This window comes from Delphinapterus leucas, chromosome 20 (assembly GCF_059928025.1).
Source record: "Delphinapterus leucas isolate spDelLeu-1000000601 "Yukka" chromosome 20, BTC_Dleu_Yukka2, whole genome shotgun sequence".
NCBI classification, from domain to species: Eukaryota; Metazoa; Chordata; class Mammalia; order Artiodactyla; family Monodontidae; genus Delphinapterus; species Delphinapterus leucas.
The window spans coordinates 48,103,695-48,124,945 of record NC_143148.1 but is presented as its reverse complement, the minus strand read 5'-3'; the positions used below and the strand labels follow the sequence as shown (position 1 = coordinate 48,124,945).

Genomic DNA, 21,251 nt, shown 5'->3' with positions numbered 1-21,251 from the left:
CACACAAAAGGAGAAGAGTCATCTGGAATTAGAATCTTCCTTTCTTCACTACCAAGAACAACTGGGTAGGAGCAGCATCTTTGCATTGGAGTATTGTCGATTTCTCAGGTGGACAGACTGGCATTATTAGACAAAGCTAATTTAATTACTAGTCTGAGTCCGTTACAAGTAGAGTTTCTGCTTCATGAAAAGATTTTCAGATCCCATTTCACCTTAAGCAGAATTTGTACTGGTATAATGGAAGAATTTAGATATATTCCCTTACTATTTGTATTGAATGAATGGAACACCACAAAGAGTAAACTAGGACTAGAGCTGGCACTGCCATTAACTAATTCTATGACTGTGAGCAAGTCAGTTTACCACTCGAGTCTCTGTTTCCTCATGTGTTAAATGAGAGGCTTGGGAAATAGTACAATTTACAATTTCTAAGATTCCTATTATTTAACCTTTATGAGTTGTTTCCTGTGTATATTCTCTGTATTTATGTATTTTATAGTTTCTAGGATTTATATATGTGACATCTCCTGGTTCCTTATTCATTCACAGGTGAAATAGTGAAATGAATAATGCAAACAGCAGTTAATCCAAACATCGTTTGGCTTTAGGATACATTATGATTGTTTTGTTTGAGCCAATATGGAATTTCCTCCTATGCTGACTCTCAGTGGTTGGAAGCAGCCTAACCACATAATCAAGGCATTTTTTTTTTGCGGTTCGCGGGCCTCTCATTGCTGTGGCCTTTCCCGTTGCGGAGCACAGGCTCCAGACACGCAGGCTCAGCGGCCATGGCTCACGAGCCCAGCCGCCTCGCGGCTTGTGGGATCTTCCCGGACCGCGGCACGAACCCGTGTCCTCTGCATCCGTAGGCAGACTCTCAACCACTGCGCCACCAGGGAAGCCCCTCAAGGCATTATTGATCCCCTATTATGCACTTATCATTGTGGAAGAACACTAGTACTTTAAGACACTACCATTGCTTACAGTTGGTTTGATAAATGGGATTGTGATCAAGAAACAGTTATATAAGAGAGTGTTCATCACTTGGTGTCACACAGACAAGTAAATTCTTTAGGGCAATGAAAAGAGCACAAAATTAGGATTTAGACTTGGATGGAACTCTGCTCTGCTACTCTTGGCTTAAAAATCTTATCACTTTTTTTTACACTTAAGTAGGGACAGTTTAGTCCTGTTGTAAGTGAAGATATACATGAGTTCTTGAGTTTGATGTGCTAGTTATATTTTTCTTTTTTATGTTAAACAAAATATGTTACCATTAAAGTAGGCAGTACTAACACATACCACCAGAAATCATCTTGCTTATCACCTATGGTACATGCTTTGGAAAATTCTAAGACTGAATTATCGCTTAAGATCCTTCCAGCTCTGGTACTTTGTGATTCTGTCATCTGTAGAAATACAAAACATTGCAAGGGAATCATAAGCACAAGTGAAAAGGGAAGATGCTTTGAGAAATTAAGGGGGCTGTACTGACTCTACTGAAGTAGAGAGTTTGAGAATTTTTTCAGAGTCCAGATTATAAAGGGTCTTGCATACACCACTGTCTTGTTCTCCAAGTAAAGCCCAGAAATGGGATGTGTTTTTATCCCTGAGATAAAAATATTCCCACAGATAAGTGAGTTACCTGTAAAATAGCACTGTCACTTATGTATGGAAGGAACTTTTTAAGAAGCCTCTTGATAAGACTGCTTTACAGTTTATAGTTGCTGAATAATTTCATTGCTCTTTTGGAAGAAAATAAAATACTCGATCAGTCCAAGAGATAAGATGATACATTTCTCCTAATGTATTCAAAACAAATTTCATCAGCAACAATCCTCCCAAAAAACTTCTCCTGCTTATATGAGAAATGTATGTGGTATTTTAAAAAGAAGCAGTTAAAATGGCTTGTAGGATGTCATGCAGATTAATTTTTCTTCCTTCAGCAAACATTTATTGAATAAGTACTGTGTACAAGACACTGTGCTTAGTGTTAAAGGTTACAAATATTGATTATAGCTAGCATTTATCGAGGGCTTTTTGTGTGCCCTGCCCTAAGGGACCAGATGTTCTCTAGGTGTTATATCTCATTTAATCCTATGAGAGATACATCATTAGTATTATTTTAATTATTACTATTTTTTAAATGAGGGAACTCCCTCAGGGCCAGTAAGTAGTGGAATTGATATTTGAAAGCAAGTCTGTCCAACTGTAAAATGGCTCTTTCCCCCTCCCCCTATGCCTGTGGTAGTCACCAGCTATATATGTTGCTACTGAGCAGTTGAAATATGAGTAGTCTGAGTTGAGATGTGCTGTAAGTGTAAAATGCACACTTGATTTTAAAGACTTAGAACACACAGGAAGGTAAACTATCTCAATTTTTTGGGGGGGGGTAGGGGTGCGCTGCACAGCTTGCAGGATCCTAGTTCCCCCACCAGCAATCGAAATGAGGACCTCAACAGTGAAAGCACAGAGTCCCAACCACTGTACTGCCAGGGAATTCCCGTCTCAGTTTTTATATTGATTACATGTTTGAATGATAATATTTTGGATATATTGGGTTAAAAACATTATTAAAGCCAGTTTTACTTTTTATTTTTTAATGTGACTACTAGAAGACATAAAATAATATATGTGGCTTCCATTATATTTCTGTTGGACAGCACTGATCTGGAAGAAGAAAAAGGTATCTTTATTAAAACTATAATACAAGTTATAAAGTAGTAAGTCCCTTAAGAGAAGGATAAATTGAATGCTATGCGCATATGGTACAGGAAATGGTTGGGAGAACCAGAAAAAAACTCTTCACTGCTTTTCAGTCTTAAATTGATGTTCATATCATGAAGTTCTTAATTTAGCCACCTTAAAATGCCTGGTTAATAGATGGATGTCATTTTCCTCATGCCGACTTTATAAGTTGTAAAGGGGTACAGTAGCTCCTTCAGATTAAGAGGAGCTGAACTCATAAAACTGGAAGCCAGCAAGTGACTCATCTTTATTTGATTGAGTTAGATATATTTAAAACTTAAGAAAGAACGTCAAGTGATGGCCCTCAGAACTGTGCCAGTACTAACCCTTGTATCTGCATTAAAATAGAGTGTGGAGGAACAAGAGTGTGGACTGGAATCTAAAAACAATGAATTAAGAGAACCAGACATTTATTTTCATTCAGTTTTAATAATTTTACTGAAATTAGAATATTATGTTAGATCAACTGCGTGGTGTTTACAGTACCTATAAATTCTCCTATTGAAGCCTTGAATAACATTATAACTCTATACAGGGGGAGTCATAGTGAAGATGGGTACTTGGCTGAATTCCTGGATCTGTATCCTTGTAGAACAGAACAAAGAACAAACTCTTAAAACATTTTTGTGTTCCTTTAAAAAAAAAAAACAAATGTGATGTATAGTTAAAATCATAAGGAAGATAAACAGTGAAGTGAAATGATATGTGAGAGAAATTAACCAGGAGAATGTGCGTATGTTATAAATCAGTTCAAATGCAGAGTTACCAAAAAAAAAAAAAATGAAAGAAAAAAATCATGTTTAAAGAAAATGCTCTGATGTCTAGGAAGGTTTCGTTTGTAATTTAAGTTAACATAGAAAGACAGACTGCAAGTCACTTAACAGAATTCCCAAAGTTCCTATGCTGGCCAAATCAGCTCCGTAATGTGATAAACAACATAAAGTGAACAAAAACTTCAAGGAGGGAGAAGGGAATGCAATGGAGAGTTTTAATCATGCACAAAGTCTGCCATTTGTTAATTAATGCCATCTACTGCGCATACTTGTTGCACATGAAATAATCAGCAGAGATAAGGTCCTATAGTCATGTGGAGCTCATCATAGGAGGAGCAGTGTGGTGAGTGGTAAAGAGTGGGCTCTGGAACTGCAGTCCTGGATTCAAATCCTAGCTCACTTACCACTTACTGTGACCTTGGACAGATTTATCTCTTCAGCCTTCACTTTTCTTATGTGTAAAATTGACGTATGAAACCACTCCCACAGGGTTATGAAGAGGATGAAAAAAATTTAAATATATAGAGCATCCATCAAATTGCAGTTGCCCATCAGTGGTCTTTCTGCCCTTTGTTGTTGCAGATGACGTCCTTCAAGATATGGCTTTATGTTCACCGTCTTAAGAGAAATCTGAAGTAAATTGTAATGTGCCACACCTTTTATTATAATCCTTCCAAGGCTTCTTCAAGAAAGCTGTAGTTGAACTTGAAGAGTAGTAAGGTCAAAAACTTTTTATAGGACTTCCCTGGTGGCGCAGTGGTTAAGAATCTGCCTGCCAGTGCAGGGGACACGGGTTCGAGCCCTGGTCCGGAAAGATCCCACATGTTGCGGAGCAACCAAGCCCATGCACCACAACTACTGAGCCTGTGCTCTAGAGCCTGCGAGCCACAACTGCTGAGTCCAAGTGCCACAACTACTGAAGTCCGTGTGCCTAGAGCCTGTGCTCTGCAACAAGAGAAGCCCCCCAATGAGAAGCCTGGGAACTGCAACGAAGAGTAGCCCCCGCTCACCGCAACTAGAGAAAAGCCCGCGCTCAGCAACAAAGACCCAAGGCAGCCAAAAATAAAAATAAATAAAAATTTATTAAAAAACAAATAATAAAGGTAGTATTTAAAAAAAAACAAAAAAACTTTTTATAGAGTCTTTACCAGGTATTTAAAATGTGTACACTTTGAGGTTGTGGAGTGCAAAGGACTGAATTCTCTGGGTAAAGGAGCTCAGTTCTACCAAATGTTCTTTCATACTCTTGGCCTAAATGATGCCTAAATTTGGAATATACTGCCTATCAGACAAAGGAAATCTCTGTTCTTTGATATAAGAGGGAAAAAATTAGTTCTTCTATTTCTGAAGACTGTGTTGCTTAAAACATCCTCCCTCTGTAGAATGGAATGACTAACTTTTATCAGCTGAGAAACAGAAGGCATTGATTGTTATCTTTTTGCCCTTTGTAAAACCAGATAAATATAAAAATCACTTAAATTTTCCTGAAAGTTGGCAACTTTTCAGAGGGAAAGTAATATGTAAGGACTTTTATGTTGCTAAGGTGGGAACATTTTCTGGCCTATGAAACAGCCTATATTGAGGTATAAATACATAATCATACATTAAGGACAGCACAGAATATTCTCAGTATGTAAGCCTTCTTTCTGAGGTAATTAGGTAGTAGAGTTAGTTTTGAATAGTTTTGAAATAGGCAAAATTCCACAATCTCGGGACTTCCCTGGGGTCCAGTGGTTAAGACTTCGCGCTCCCAATGCAGGGGGCACGGGTTCAATCCCTGGTCGAACTAAGATCCCACATGCCACATGGTGTAGCAAAAAAAAATCCACGATCTCTTATTCAAACTCTGATTTGCTAGGTTAGGACCTGACTGACGTGTGTATAGCTGAAAGCTTTTAGTGTGTAGAGTTGTTGGTTTTCTTTTAAATCATTATAAGAAGTTTCAAGAATTTATACGATTGTGTATTGATTTTCAACTTGAAAGTATCATCTGAAACAGGAGAAATTAGAGCAGTGAAAGCGGAAGATGAGATTGGTATGGTTCCCTTTTTTGGAAACAAATTCACATTCTTTAGTCCATGGTCTCAGGCTGCTTCTCCATTCTCCAGCTCTGCTTCCCACTAGCTCCCTACATGATATCCTACTGATCACTACCTTTCCCCCAAGTCGTTTAATGGTATTGGCTTCCAGAGAGTGCCAGTTACAGCTGTTGAGTTTTTATGTAAATATTTTGTTGGCAAAGATTTTATATTCAGTGATTTGAGAAGTTTCTGCCCCAGACTGTTGCTCATTACCTTTCCCTTTGCACAGTCCACTGCCCCTACCCCCTACCAGTTCTCCTTTAAGCATTGTTTTCTGGCTTGTTTTTACTAGCAGACGGAACCATAAGAATTACTAATATTTGATCATATTTGATTTATAAAAAGCAGTTTCATATGGTTCAGTCTGTTGTTCATCTTGCTCAGATTTTGAGTAAGCAGTATATGCTTCTGTAGCAATATCATTGTTTCCTTTTGTATCATCCTAAACTCTAGAGACAGGAGAAATTTAGTCATTTTAGTGTAGGGCTTTCACCTTGGGAGTCTTCCTGAAATTTTTTTCCCAGCTTCTCATTTGGCTTATCTGCCCCTAGGACCAAAAGAAGAGAACCATTGTAGATTGTTTTATATTTTTACTCATTCATTTGTGAAATATTTACTGAGCACTCACTGTAGGGGTTAATTAATAAGCAAGATGATTATTTGGCATTAAAAGAAGGTGACATGAGAGTTTTGTTTCTTAAAAAATAATGTATTCTGAAAAACTTTTCTTACCTCTCTTACAATAGGGGAAATGTGGAACCAGGTATAAATGTCAGGGAAGAACTCACCAAATATACTTGCTTTTTAAAACTTGAGTATTGACCTAACAACCTTCTCCCTAAATATTTAGTTACCCTGAGTTAAGTTGCTAGCTAACATTTAGTTTATGGAACCCTTTAAATCTCATTTGCAGTTCTTGATAATGGTATGTGGTAGATAGGACAGATATCAGCCGTATTTTACAGACAGAAAAACCACAAGAATCAGATGGATTGTGATTTGGCCAAGTCTTGTAAGTATTAAGAAACAGAGCTTAGACGCCAACTCAAGCCTTTTTAAATTTAAAGCCTCTGTTTTTCCGTGTTACCACATTGATTCTCTGATAATTTTCACATTTACATAAATGATATATTTTCATATTTTAAAATGTATTTTTATAGCCCATTTTTATTTAAATCTGCCAACAAATATTTGAACACATACTGTGTGCCCCTATTTCTTAAAATAATTTTTCTGTTCTCCTCTCCTGGGCGCTAATCTTACACAGGTTAAATTGCTTGCTATCGAATCACAATCATGAGGCTCTTTTCTTCACCCTCCTCTCCCCCCCAGCAGTGGGGTTGGGTTTTTTTTTCCCCCTCTGTTTCATTTTGGATTATTACTATTGCTGTATTTTTAGGTTCATAGGTCTTTTCTTCTGTGGTTTCCGGTCTGCTGTTAGTGCCATCTGTCCAGTATATCTTTTGTTTTAGATACTCTATTTTTCATCTGTAGAAGTTTGATTTGGATCTTACATACATACTCCATTTCTCTCTTCGTTATGTTCATATTTTCCTTTACAACCTTGAATGCATTTGTAATAGCTGTTTTAAAAAGGTCCTCATCTGCTAATTCCATCATCTGTCATTTCTTGGTCTTTTTCCACTGATTAATTTTTCTTCTGGTGGTCACATTCCTACTTCTTTGCATGTGTGGTGATTTTTTTTATTGGGTGTTGGTCATTGTGCATTTTACATCTTTGCTGAATTTGGTCGAATTCCCTTAAAGAGTGTTAGATCTTGTCTGGCACACAGGTTACATGGAGATCAGTTTGATCCTTTTGAGGCTTGCTTTTAAACTTTGTTAGGGCAAGTCCAGAGCAGCCTTTAGTCTATGTCTACTTTAATTCTACTGCTGAGATGTGACTCTTCTGGGACTCTACCCAATGTCCCAAGTTATGTGAGGTCTCTCCTTTCTGGTTGGTGGGAATGAACTACTCCCTGCCTTGTCAGCTTCAAGAATTATTTGGCGTATTTGCTTTTCAGTGTTTCGTTTCCCACTGCATACGCATAGGATAGGACTTGACTCAGGGCAATCCCTCTGAAGATCTCCTGTGTTCTTTGTACAGCTCTCCTTTCCATTACTCTCTCTGTCTTGCAAATTCTGGCCACCTTGGATCCCCTGAACTTTGATTTCTCTCTACTCAGCAAGTACACTAGAGTCTGTTTGGGTTCCTCCTCCCTGTGCTGCAGCCTAGAAACCACCTCCTGGCAGTAAGATGGGGTGATCGTCAGGCTCACATTGTTTCACTTCTCTCAGGGATCATAGGCTTATGCTGCCTGTTGTCCAGTGACTGAAAATTATTTCATATATTTTGTCTAGTTGTTAATTACTACGGGGGCAATTTCTGTGGTAATTAATCCTTTGTGAGCAGAAGTAGAAATCACCATCCCTTGAAGTTTAACTTCTGACCTATCAAATGGAAATGAATAGAAGAATTTGTTAGAAAAGGAGATTAAGCATTATTTATTAAAATTGCAAATGTATATATCTGTCTTTTGAGGTAACAATCCTACTTCTGAAAATTTATACATAACAGTATGATCAGTGTGTAGGAGGTATTTAATTGAAGTTTTTTTTTTTTTTTTTGGTAATAGCAAACAATTGGAAGCAACCTAACACCCTTCAATAAGGAAGTGATTAAATAAATTTATTGTGCATCAATACAATGAACTATTGTATTACTGTGGAAAAGAAACTCTTTATGTCAGGTATGGAAAGAGCTCTAAGATCTGTGACTAAATTAAGAAAGTAAAGTTACCACTTTGTATAGTATACTACCTTTTTTACAATCAAAGGGGAAAAATAAGAATAGTATTTATTAATATTTGCTTGTATTTGCATTAGAATGCTCCAGAAGGGTACAGAAGAAATTAAGGTTAATGGAGGATAAAAATGGGTGGGAAACTTTCCACTCTATTCTTTTTTTTTTTTTTTTTTTTAAACATCTTTATTGGGGTATAATTGCTTTACAATGGTGTGTTAGTTTCTGCTTTATAACAAAGTGAATCAGTTATACATATACATATGTTCCCATATGTCTTCCCTCTTACATCTCCCTCCCTCCCACTCTCCCTATCCCACCCCTCCAGGCTGTCACAAAGCATCGAGCTAATATCCCTGTGCCTTGCGGCTGCTTCCCCCTAGCTATCTACCTTACTACGTTTGTTAGTGTGTATATGTCCATGACTCTCTCTCGCCCTGTCAGAGCTCACCCTTCCCCCTCCCCATATCCTCAAGTCCGTTCTCCAGTAGGTCTGCGTCTTTATTCCTGTCTTACGCCTAGGTTCTTCATGACATTTTTTTTTCCTTAAATTCCATATATATGTGTTAGCATACGGTATTTGTCTTTTTCTTTCTGACTTACTTCACTCTGTATGACAGACTCTAGGTCTATCTATCTCATTACAAATAGCTCAATTTCATTTCTTTTTAAGGCTGAGTAATATTCCATTGTATATATGTGCCACATCTTCTTTATCCATTCATCCGATGATGGGTGCTTAGGTTGTTTCCATCTCCGGGCTATTGTAAATAGAGCTGCAATGAACATTTTGGTACATGACTCTTTTTGAATTTTGGTTTTCTCAGGGTATATGCCCAGTAGTGGGATTGCTGGGTCATATGGTAATTCTATTTGTAGTTTTTTAAGGAACCTCCATACTGTTCTCCATAGTGGCTGAACCAATTCACATTCCCACCAGCAGTGCAAGAGTGTTCCCTTTTCTCCACACCCTCTCCAGCATTTATTGTTTCTAGATTTTTTGATGATGGCCATTCTGACTGGTGTGAGATGATATCTCATTGTAGTTTTGATTTGCATTTCTCTAATGATTAATGATGTTGAGCATTCTTTCATGTGTTTGTTGGCATTCTGTATATCTTCTTTGGAGAAATGTCTATTTAGGTCTTCTGCCCATTTTTGGATTGGGTTGTTTGTTTTTTTGTTATTAAGCTGCATGAGCTGCTTGTAGATTTTGGAGATTAATCCTTTGTCAGTTGCTTCATTTGCAAATATTTTCTCCCATTCTGAGGGTTGTCTTTTGGTCTTGATTATGGTTTCCTTTGCTATGCAAAAGCTTTGAAGTTTCATTAGGTCCCATTTGTTTATTTTTGTTTTTATTTCCATTACTCTAGGAGGTGGGTCAGAAAGGATCTTGCTGTGATTTATGTCATAGAGTGTTCTGCCTATGTTTTCCTCTAAGAGTTTGATAGTTTCTGGCCTTACATTTAGGTCTTTAATCCATTTTGAGCTTATTTTTGTGTATGGTGTTAGGGAGTGATCTAATCTCATACTTTTACATGTACCTGTCCAGTTTTCCCAGCACCATTTATTGAAGAGGCTGTCCTTTTTCCACTGTACATTCCTGCCACCTTTATCAAAGATAAGGTGTCCATATGTGCGTGGGTTTATCTCTGGGCTTTCTATCCTGTTCCATTGATCTATCTTTCTGTTTTTGTGCCAGTACCATACTGTCTTGATTACTGTAGCTTTGTAGTATAGTCTGAAGTCAGGGAGCCTGATTCCTCCAGCTCCTTTTTTCGTTCTCAAGATTGCTTTGGCTATTCGGGGTCTTTTGTGTTTCCATACAAATTGTGAAATTTTTTGTTCTAGTTCTGTGAAAAATGCCAGTGGTAGCACTCTATTCTTAATATTTTTGATTTTTTTCCTTTTTGGCTGCACCGTGCGGCTTGTGGGATCGTAGTTCCCCAACCAGCGATTGAACCCAGGCCCACGGCAGTGGAAGTGCCGAGTCCTAACCACTGACCACCAGGGAATTCCCTATATTTTTGATTTTTTAAAAAAATATTTGAGCTGTATGTATGTGTTACCCGTTTAACTTTTTTTTTTTAATTAAGATAAAGACCTTTTTTTTCCCATTGCTCATGTTGACTAAACTATCTTAGTATGAGAGTTCCACAGGTATAATTTCATTTTGTGCCAAGGTCAGCTTGTTTGTAACTGGGTTGAGCCAAGCCTTTCACGAACTCAGAAGATAAAAGATTTCCTTAATGTATTATTTAGGGCAAAACTAACTGCCATACCAAACCCAAAACTACCAGTGGCTTAGCGCAAGAGAAGTTGTGGAAGACTGTCAGCCATCTGGTGATCAGGAGACCCTGGTTCCTCCCAGCTTGTGGTCCTATTTCCTAGGGCTTTAGAGTCTTCCGCTTTCAGGCAGACAAGAGAATTAGAAACCCTGCCTGCTGCTTTTTTTTTTTTTTTTAAGTCCTTATTACCCTTCCTTCCATATAATTCTCATACCATAAAATTCAACCACAAGTACTTTTTTTTTTTATTTTTGGCTGCGTTGGGTCTTCGATGGTGCACGTGAGCTTTCTCTAGTTGTGGCGAGCGGGGGCTACTCTTCACTGCGGTGCTCAGGCTTTTCATTTCTCATTGCGGTGGCTTCTCTTGTAGTGGAGCACGGGCTCTAGGCATGTGGGCTTCAGTAGTTGTGGCTCATGGGCTTAGCTGCTTCGTGGCATGTGGGATCTTCCTGGACCAGGGCTCGAACCCGTGTTCCCTGCATTGGCAGGCGGATTCTTAACTACTGCACCAGCAGGGAAGTCCCCCAACCACAAGTTCTTAAAAGCCCTGGCCTCGAGGTGATCAACTCTTTTGTTCACATTCCACAGGTGAGAACTCTTCACATGCAGCACCTAGATACACAGGGGACTGGGTAATGCGCTCCTAGTGACAGCTCCCCACTATGAAAAGGGGAGCACAAAATGCTAGCAAGACAACTAGCAAGTTGTATCACAGTTATCTGGGCAAGTCAGGTCAAGTTCATGTGCCAGCCTTTTATTTGTCATATCAAGCAGTTATGTTCCTTCCCATTTTCTCTAGGAAGATGACAGTTGTTTATAAGCAATCAGATTTTTCTTTGCTCTAAATGTGTGGAAATACTTCCATGTGATCAGTTTTCAGTGTTATGATCTCTTTGATTTAAAGTATGGAAGCAGTTTCAGCCTTGTGTAGTGATCTCAGTTCCAGTTTTATACTTGCTAAGGGTCAAGACCTTGTGTCCTATGCCTGGCATTAAGCCCCAAGCCCTAGGTTAATGGAACAGTGCCCCTTCTTCCTTCCTCTGCTTCTGGTGCCATGGCTTTTAATCCTCCCTCCCTCCTTTTCCTGGCACCTAGGGGATTCCTCTTTCTCCTGAGTTCATCTATGCCTTTGAAAGAACTTCATGTTTATTGTTGAAGACTTTTCAAGTTCTGAACATATATATTGCTAGAACCTGAAGTTCTTGAGTTCTGTGGCAGCTCATTCTTTGGATAAGTGACTTTGTTCAAAAGAGATGAGGAAGTAGATTAACATTTATTGGGCGACTGCTATGTGCTTGTATACATAATCTTATTTAATCACCACTGTTACTCTAAGAGGTAGATTTAGTTTTAGCCCTCATTTTATTATGGAAAATTTCAAAGATACAGAACAGTTTTAAAAAATCATACATTGATCACCCATATACCCAACCACTAAAATTTTACCATTAACAATTTGCTGTACTTGCTTTATCACATAAATAACGTTTTAAACATTTACTGTAAGCTATATGAAAAAATTGTATTCCAAGTCAGTTTTAGTTCATAGCTTTTCTTGTGCTTAATAGAAACAAAACACTTTCCTACTGCCAGAACTTTAAAAAAAAAGAAAGAAAAGAGAAATTGTATCTTAGTCAAAAACAACTGCATTTATTTTGTGTTAGTCTTTTTTTTTCCTCCTCAAGGTGGTTGGGAAAACCAGTGTCTTTTTCTGAAGCAGGTCTGCTCATTCTGCTATGCTGAGCCAAAATCCTTAGACTTTGCTTTTTTCCTCAGTTTCTGAAGATGTTTATTTTCACGGTCATCTTTTTCTAGATCTGGCCTTTCCATTATTATAAGTTTATGTAACCTAAAAGGAATTCCAGATGATTCAAGATATACCAAGCTTGGGAAATTGAGCTGTCTCCTGAATGGCTGACCCTGCAACATGGCATGGCATTTCAAACTGATACATGTTGGAACTTTTGCTGAGTTTAACGATGCCATGCAATGGTGATTTATAGATTATATTGAGATAATAATAGATTCATTTTTTAGATTAATTAGAACGTAGCAAGTAGAGTGTAGCAAAAGCGCAGAGTATTTGTTCCTCTGAGCTAGTATCCTCCGTCATCCAAAATAGTTGTTTAATAATTTAGTTATAATAATAACCTGTGTAGGATGTTGTCAACCTTTTGATGTGTATGTTTAGTGTGCTTTTTTAAAAATTCCATTATTTTTGTTCTCCATTGGATGATTTAGAACTCAGTCTTCTGTGGTAATAAATCACTTCCATTGATATGCTAAAGTCTGGACATAGGTTTATTCTTGCTGTGCAGTGACTATATTTCCTGGATTCAGAAGATGGCTGTCAGCTGGAGCTTTCTAAGAGTCAATTTAATATGATTGGCTATATGTTAAAATGTTGTTGGTATTTGTAATGACTGCTTTTTGCCAAGAGGTCATTTAAGCGGGAGACACTCTTTGTTGCAGTGTGCGGGCTTCTCATTGTGGTGGCTTCTCTTGTTGTGGAGCACGGGCTCTAGGGTGCACGGGCTTCTATAGTTGTGGCTTGCAGACCCTAGAGCGCAGGCTCAGTAGTTGTGGCGCACGGGCCCAGTTGCTCTGCGGCATGTGGGATCCTCCCAGACCAGGGCTCGAACCCATGTCCCCTGTGTTGGCAGGCAGACTCTTAACCACTGTGCCACCAAGGAAGCCCCATGCTTTTTCTTTTCTTTTTTTTTTTTAATATTTTAAAAATAGTTTAAAAATAATTAGCAATTTGTCACTCCATAAGGCTAGACATACTAAATAAATTTGTTTTAAACTGTTATGCTCACCTTTAAAAAACAAAGTATCTTGAAATTGTTGTCACAAGGCATTAATTAGCATATGTAGGAATTATAAGATAAAGTGTGAAATTAAGGACAAGCAATACTTTTTTTAAAAAATTTTTATTTGAGTATACTTGATTTACAGAATGGGTTCATTTCAGGTGTACAGCAAAGTGAATCAGTTACATATATACATATATCCACCTTTTTTTTTTTTTTTTTAAGAGTCTTTTCCCATATAGGCCATTACAGAGTATTGAGTAGAGTTCCCTGTGCTATACCGCAGGTTCTTATTAGTTATCTGTTTTCTGTATAGTAATGTGTATATGTGAATCCCAGTCTCCCAGTTTGTCCCTCCCTCCTGAAAATGTTTATTATTAAAGACCTAATGAGAGATCATTATAATGGGATTAGCAAACAGATCTGCTTATTTCTGTGACATAAATTGTTAAATTAGGACTGATAATATTATATCAGGGCATCTTAGAATTTCAGGAATTTCATACAATTTTGGAACACTTCTGTTAATATATTCCTATATAAATATAAGGTTAAAAGATTGTTTTTCTTTTTTTTAATTTTTAAAAATTTATTCAAAAAAAATAAAACATAATGGTACAAAAAGGTTGAAAGTAAAAGAATTGGAAAAGATATACTGTGCAAATATAAACCAAAAAGAAATTATATAATAACAAATATAGTAGACTTGAAAGCAAAAGCATTACTAGAAATAAACAAGGGCACTTCATATCAACAAGTCCAGTTTACCAGGAAGTTTTAAATTTGTATGTACTTAACTTCAACTTATATAGAGCAACAGAGCTACAGGGAAAAAATAGAGAAATTCACTATCATAATAGGAGATTTAACATACTGCTGTCATTCACTGATAGAGGATACTGCTTTCAGAACCAGGAGACACCCACCCCCCAAAATTAGTAAGGATATAAAAAACTTAAATAACATGAGCAGCAAATTTGATTCAACAAGCAGATATATAGTCATTATACTCCAAAACTTTAAATTACAAATTATTTTCAAGCACACTTGGAACATTTTTAAAACTGACCATATTGTGCTATAAGGCAAATTTTAACAAATTTCAGAGTTTTAAAATTATACAAAGTGTGTTTCTTGACTTGTAGTTAAGCTACAAATCAGTAACAAAAAAGTAACTAGAAGTTATAAAATACACTACTTCTAAGTAACCCCCCAAAAAACAAATCACAATTGGAGTTAGAAAATAATTTGAACTGAATGATAATAAAAATATTACATACCAAAACTTGGATGTGACTAAAGCTGTGCTTACAGGAATATGTATAAGGACAAGCAATTCTCAAAATTATCCTTTCAGTTAGAAATGAAGTCTTTAGAGAGACTTCCCTGGTGGTCCAGTGGGTAAGACTCTGCGCTCCCAGTGCAGGGGGCTTGGGTTCGACCCCTGGTTGGGAAACTAGATCCCGCATGCTGCAACTAAGACCCAGTGCAACCAAAAATAAATAGATAAATATTAAAAAAAAAAAAAAAGAAAGAAAGAAATGAAGTCTTTAGAGTGTTTAATTTTCATCTATCACCATCATTGTTATATAGTCCTTGTAATGAATTGAATTTGATTCTGGATCAATTGCAGCAGACATTTCTTCCATTTCCTCCTGAGAAAAAGGCTGACCTTCAGTCATATAGTTAATCAGTTCTTCCTTAGAAAGAAACCCATGTTTAGCTGGATCTAATACCTCAAAAGCTTGAAGAAGTAGATCTTCCGGAATTGGTATGTATCTTCTTTCCAGTAGTACTTCAGTCATCAGGAAGAAATTTTTCAAATTCACTGTATCCAGTGGATTCTTCTTCCTCTACGTCTGCAATCAGATCATGTAGCTCTCCTTCACTAGGGCAGCATCCTAGTGACCTGATAATTGTTCTGATCTCTCTGTGCCTTCCTTGTCTCTGTCGTCCACCATCTTGTTCTGTCTATGCTTTTTCTAATTCAGAGGTACTCTAACTTTAATAATACAGTTTTTCAGTTCAGGAAGTTCTTTGTATTGAAGCATGCATAAAACTCTGCAGACATGGGATTAAATCACTTAGAAGTGTTATATGTGTTTTGAAAATAAAGAATCTTTTGAAAGCTAAATTAATTTGCCATAATTTTATTTAGAATTATGAATCTGTGAGCATTGGAATTTAAGGACAAATTTATAAAATGCAGCTGTCTGAAACTCTACTTGATAACAGTGTTATAAATAATAATATTAATCATACTTGTAAGAAACACCCTAAGAGATAGTTTGTAAATGTTTTGTCAGCAAAACTTGGTTACTTAATGTTAGGCCTTTGTGATGCAATTAATAGTAACATTTTCAAGGTAATAATGCTGGTGGAGGTCTGCAAGGAACTTAAAATAAAGGAGAGTCAAAGAGAAGAATTAGTCATTGTTTTTCAATGCCATGGCCAATGGGAGAACTGCCCTGAGCAGCTGACATTAGTTGTTCTTGGCAAATTGAGCTCTTTAGTGAAATGTCTGCATTAGCTTAGATTTGTTTTTGAGGGAAATGGGAAGTCACTGAATATTATTGGGTAGGAGAATGGCATGGCAAATTAGTTAGGGAAATTATTATTATTATTTTTGGGGGGGAAATTATTTTTGTAGCAGTGTGGATTGAAGTAAGGAAGATCTGAAGGAACTCACTGAATAAGCTGCTTTTGTAATTAAACTGTGGACCACAGTGGACTAGTAACAATGGAGATGGCAATGGGATTGAGGGGAGACTCATTACTTAGGAAAACTTGAGTGCTTTTGTTCATTCATTTGCCAGATTTTGGATAACTGTTATTTACTACATGTCTGAAACTTAATGGTAGGTATTGGGAATATGGAGATTATCATACCACTCATCTCCGACTCCTAAAAGGCATGATCCTTGTTCTCATGGGGCTTTCCATCTAGTGGAGGAGATAGCCATTAAAGAATCGCAAAATAAATGGAAAATTATAGCTACAATAAATGCTTTGAAAGAGATCTATGTGGACATTTGGCTAATCAGGGAGTCAGGAAATATTTTCCTGAGAAGATGTTGGCTGAGCTGAAGGAACAGTAGAATTTAACCAAGTGAAGAGAGGTTAAAGTTTAACTGTTAGGCTCCCTCCAGAAATATATAATTCTTAGCTTGTGTTGAATTTGAAGTGACAGACAGGCATGTCAAGCAATTTCCAGTAAGAGGGTGTAAATTTGGAACTAGATCTTGAACTGAATCTAAATTTTAGTCATTCAGCTTAAAAGGCTGTAGTTGGAGGTATGAAAATGGTTGAGCCCTCTTAAAGAATGTATAAATAGAAGAGTATGATTCCAAGGACTGAGCCCTGGGGAATGCTCACAATTGAAGGTTGGAAAGAAGCTTGTTGAGGGAATTACAGGGAATAGAAGGAATGGTTGAGACTTAAAAGAAGATTTAGAAGAGTTTTTAATTGTGGAGGCCAAGGAGGAAAATTTTAGTTGTGGGAACCAAGGAAAGGGACATTTGAAAGGAGGTAGTAGTAATCACTAGGGTAAATAACACAGTTAAGATTAATGACTGAGAAAAGAGCATGGGTTTTTGTAAAACAGAGATAGAACAGGTTCTGTAGAACCCAGATTTGGACTATTTGAAACTATATTAGTCTATTTCAGAAGTGTGATAGTGACAAGAGGTGAGAATATGTGGAAGGGAGGCCATCTCAGTTAAATAAAGATTTTTCAAGATTAAGGAAATTCATTTTAGTTTAAAGGCAGAGAGAAAGGAACAAGTAGAAGGTAAAAGATAGGAGATGCTGGTGAGTAAGAAGGTAAATATAAATGCTCATAAAGAAAGAAAGGAGGAGGAGATTCAAATCAGTTTGGTGTCAGAAAACATGATTTGTAATTTTTTTGGGAGAACTTAAAGACTATAGCCCTTTGGAATTTCACAGACCTTACCAGTTCTCAAGAGAGTTGCTATCTTAGGTTTAACTTACAACCCACAGAGTAAAGATTATTCTGCTTTTCTTCTTTTTTTTCCTTCCTCAGAACTGTTTCATTCTTAAGTTAAATTTCAGTGAAAGTAAATAGAGATGTTTATCCCTATTGTTCAAAGTAATTGTGTAGTCATTTACTAAATTGTCACCATGTTGTTTAGTATTGCAAGGTAGCTTGGGGGTGGAGCCAAACACTTGGGGCTTTGTGCCCCACAAATAATATTTAGTAAGCCTGGTTGCCTATAGGAAAGTAGACAAAACAATGGTTTAAATGCCATTCTGGAATAGATGCAGAACAGTTGGGAAAAGCAACATAGTAACTTCTGTAAAGAAGAATTACAGCTTTAGGAATGCAAAATGTCAGGACTGCAAGAGTGAACCTTCTCTCTCCAGCTAGAAGTTTTTCAATACGTAGTAAAATGCCTAAACTTTATCATTGTGTCACCTGATTTTGTGTCTGACTAGTAGCACCTGGCCTCTTAGGCTCTGGGTGTATGTGCATGCTCACAGCAACACAACTGTTGTATTCCCACTTCCTAGCCGAGTGCATCTTATATGCTCAATAAATCCTGAATGAAAAAAGAAAGTAACTTTTTATTGGCTATGAGTAATTAGAAACTTAAATTATTTTAAGTTTCTCTGCCACTAATGCAAACAAGGAGTGTCTGGGTTTTGTATAGTTTGTTTTCTTTTTTAAAAAAAAATTTATTTATTTTGGCTCTGCCGGGTCTTAGTTGTGGGATCTTTTAGTTGCGGCGTGCAGACTCTTAGTTGTGGCATGCATGTGGGAGCTAGTTCCCCCACCAGAGAGCAAACCCGGGCCCCCTGCATTGGAAGCACAGAGTCTTACCCACTGGACCACCAGGGAAGTCCCATGTATAGTTTGTTTTCATACTTGGAATCTACCCAACTGCTTGTTTTATTATCGTACCAGCAACATACAAGTTCAAAAAGAACCCCAAACTGTGTCATCCATTTTTTTTATTGTGGTAAAATATACGTAACATAGAATTTACCATTATTAAACATTTTTTAGGTCTACAGTTCAAAATGAATTAAGTATATTCACATTGTTGTGAAACCATCACCACCATCTCTAGAACTTTTCATCATCCCAACTGAAACCGTAGCCATTAAACAATAACTACCCATCCTCCCTCTCCCTAGCCCCTGGCAATCACCATTCTGTTTTCTGTCTCTGAATCTGACTACTCTAGTACCTCATATAATAGTGGAATTGTACAATATTTGTCCTTTTGTGTCTGGCTTATTTCACTTAGTGTCTTCAAGTTTCATCCATGTTGTAGCATGTGTCAGAACCTCCTTCCTTTTTTTTTTTTTAAAAGTTTTATTTTTTTTAATATTTATTTTTGGCTGTGTTGCGTCTTCGTTTCTGTGCGAGGGCTTTCTCTAGTTGCGGCAAGCAGGGGCCACTCACCATCGCAGCCTCTCTTGTTGCGGAGCACAGGTACCAGATGCGCAGGCTCAGTAGTTGTGGCTCACGGGCCCAGCCGCTCCACAGCATGTGGGATCCTCCTGGACCAGGGCTTGAACCCGTGTCCCCTGCATTGGCAGGCAGATTCTCAACCACTGCGCCACCAGGGAAGCCCCTCCTTCCTTTTTAAAGCTGAATAATATTCTGTTGTATGTGTAGACTACATTTTATTTATCCATTCAGCCATCAAGCAACTTGGGTTGCTTGCACCTTTCAGCTGTTGTGAATAATGCTGCTATGAACATGGGTATACAAATATCTGAGACCCTGCTTTCAATTCTTTTGGATATACGTACACTTAGAAGTATCAATAGAATTGCTGGATAATATCATAATTGTTTTTAATTTTTTGAATGTATGACCATACTGTTTTCTGCAGTGGTTGCACCATTTTACATTCCCACCAGCAGTGCACAAAGTTCCAGTTTCTTCACATCCTCTCCAACACTTGTTACTTCTAAGTTTTTAAAAATTTAATTAAATTAATTAATTAATTTATTTTTGGCCATGTCCCGCGGCTTGCAGGATCTTAGTTCCCCAACCATGGATTGAACCTGGGCCATGGCAGTGAAAGCACTGAGTCCTAACCACTGGACTGCCAGCGAATTCCCTATTTTTTAATTTTTTAAATAATATTCTAATGGACGTGAAGTGATATCTCATTGTGGTTTTGATTTACATTTCCCTGATTATTACTGATTTGAGCATCTTCATGTGCTTATTGGCCATTTGTATGCCTTCTTTGGAGGAAAGTCTATTCAAGTCCTTTGCCTAGTTTTTAGTCGGGTTACTTCTTGTTGTTGAGTTGTAGTTCTTTTTTTTTTTTTTTTTTTTTTTTTTTGTGGTACGCGGGCCTCTCACTGTTGTGGCCTCTCCCGCTGCGGAGCACAGGCTCCAGCCGTGCAGGCTCAGCGGCCAGGGCTCACGGGCCCAGCCGCTCCGCGGCATGTGGGATCTTCCCGGATCAGGGCACGAACCCGTGTCCCCTGCATCAGCAGGCGGAGTCTCAACCACTGCGCCACCAGGGAAGCCCTGTAGGAGTTCTTTATGTATTCTCAATATTAAACTCTTATCAGGTAAATCATTTGCAGATATTTTCTCCTATCCCATGGGTTGCCTTTTCACTGTCGATTGTGTCCTTTGATGCACAGAAGTTTTTTATTTTGATGTAGTCCAGTTTATCTGTTTCTTTTGCCATCATATCCAAGAAATCATTGCCAAATTCTATGTCATGAAGTTTTCCCCTTATGCTTTCTTTTAAGAATTTTATAGTTTTAGCTCTTACATTTAGGTCTCATCCATTTTGAGTTAATTCTGTACATGCTGTAGGGTAAGGATCCGACTTTAGTCTTTTGCGTGAGGATGTTAAATTTTTCCAACACCATTTGTTGAAAAGACTGTCCTTTCCCCATTGAATGGTCTTGGTACCCTTGTTGAAAGTCATTTGACTATATATGCTAAAGTTTATTTCTGTCCACACTGGAGCAATTGTCAGTAACAGTTTAAGTGTTGCTGGCTCCAGTAGTGGGCTTCTTCTGGGCTTCAGCTTCCAGTAAACTGTGATTCCCTGTATTCACCTGTCTCCGATTTTGGGGCAACAGTTTGCCGAGTGACTTCAGGTCTGATGGATTTCAGAAGAGTTGTTGATTTTCAGTTTGTTCAGCTTTTTTCTCATTGTGAGGATGGGAGTGATGATTTCCAAGCTCTTCACATGTCGGACCAGAGACTAGAAGTTTTCCTGGCTCATCTTGTACTTTTCCAGTCCCAGACCTGGAATCAACCACTTCTCTAAGGAACTCTGTTTCCTTTTAATGGAGAGTGGTCTTTAGAAGCCAAGGTCTGGGTGCTAGATGTGCTCATTGCTACTCATGTGTCATTGCTTCAGCAGACAGAGCTAGAAAATGTATAGTGTTCTTGCATCTGCATACATGCATTAATATAGACGTATGCACACACGTGTACATATGTATATATACACAGACATCTATTCATATCTGTGTGTATATATATAGACAAACATGTTAAAAGCTGATTTTTATTCATATTGATGCCTCCAATACCACAAGGTTCATTCTAGCTTTCTCCCTTTCCATGTTTATAATTCCCTTCCATGACGGTGAAAAACTTGGTTCTTACTATCCACAAATTATTTATTTGATTGCTGAATCATATAATACACTTAAAATAGTTTCAGAATGCTAAACTATGTCACTGTGAGAAAGCAAACCTACTAACTAGGGTTAAGTATTTGTTTATAGCT

At 37.6% G+C, this 21,251-nt stretch overlaps 1 protein-coding gene and 1 pseudogene across 5 annotated transcripts in view; both read left to right on the top strand.

The window, feature by feature from the left end:
- Window positions 1-21,251, top strand: part of GLG1 (golgi glycoprotein 1) — a 148,144-nt gene that overhangs the window by 4,819 nt on the left and 122,074 nt on the right. The window lies entirely within an intron of this gene.
- The window catches only part of LOC149744698 (STING ER exit protein pseudogene), a 75,415-nt pseudogene that overhangs the window by 4,257 nt on the left and 49,907 nt on the right, over window positions 1-21,251 (top strand). Inside the window, exon 2 of the transcript XR_016390884.1 lies at window positions 4,104-21,251. This exon is cut by the window's right edge and continues 49,907 nt beyond it. The product of XR_016390884.1 is annotated as an STING ER exit protein pseudogene (transcript). The remainder of the gene's footprint in view (window positions 1-4,103) is intronic.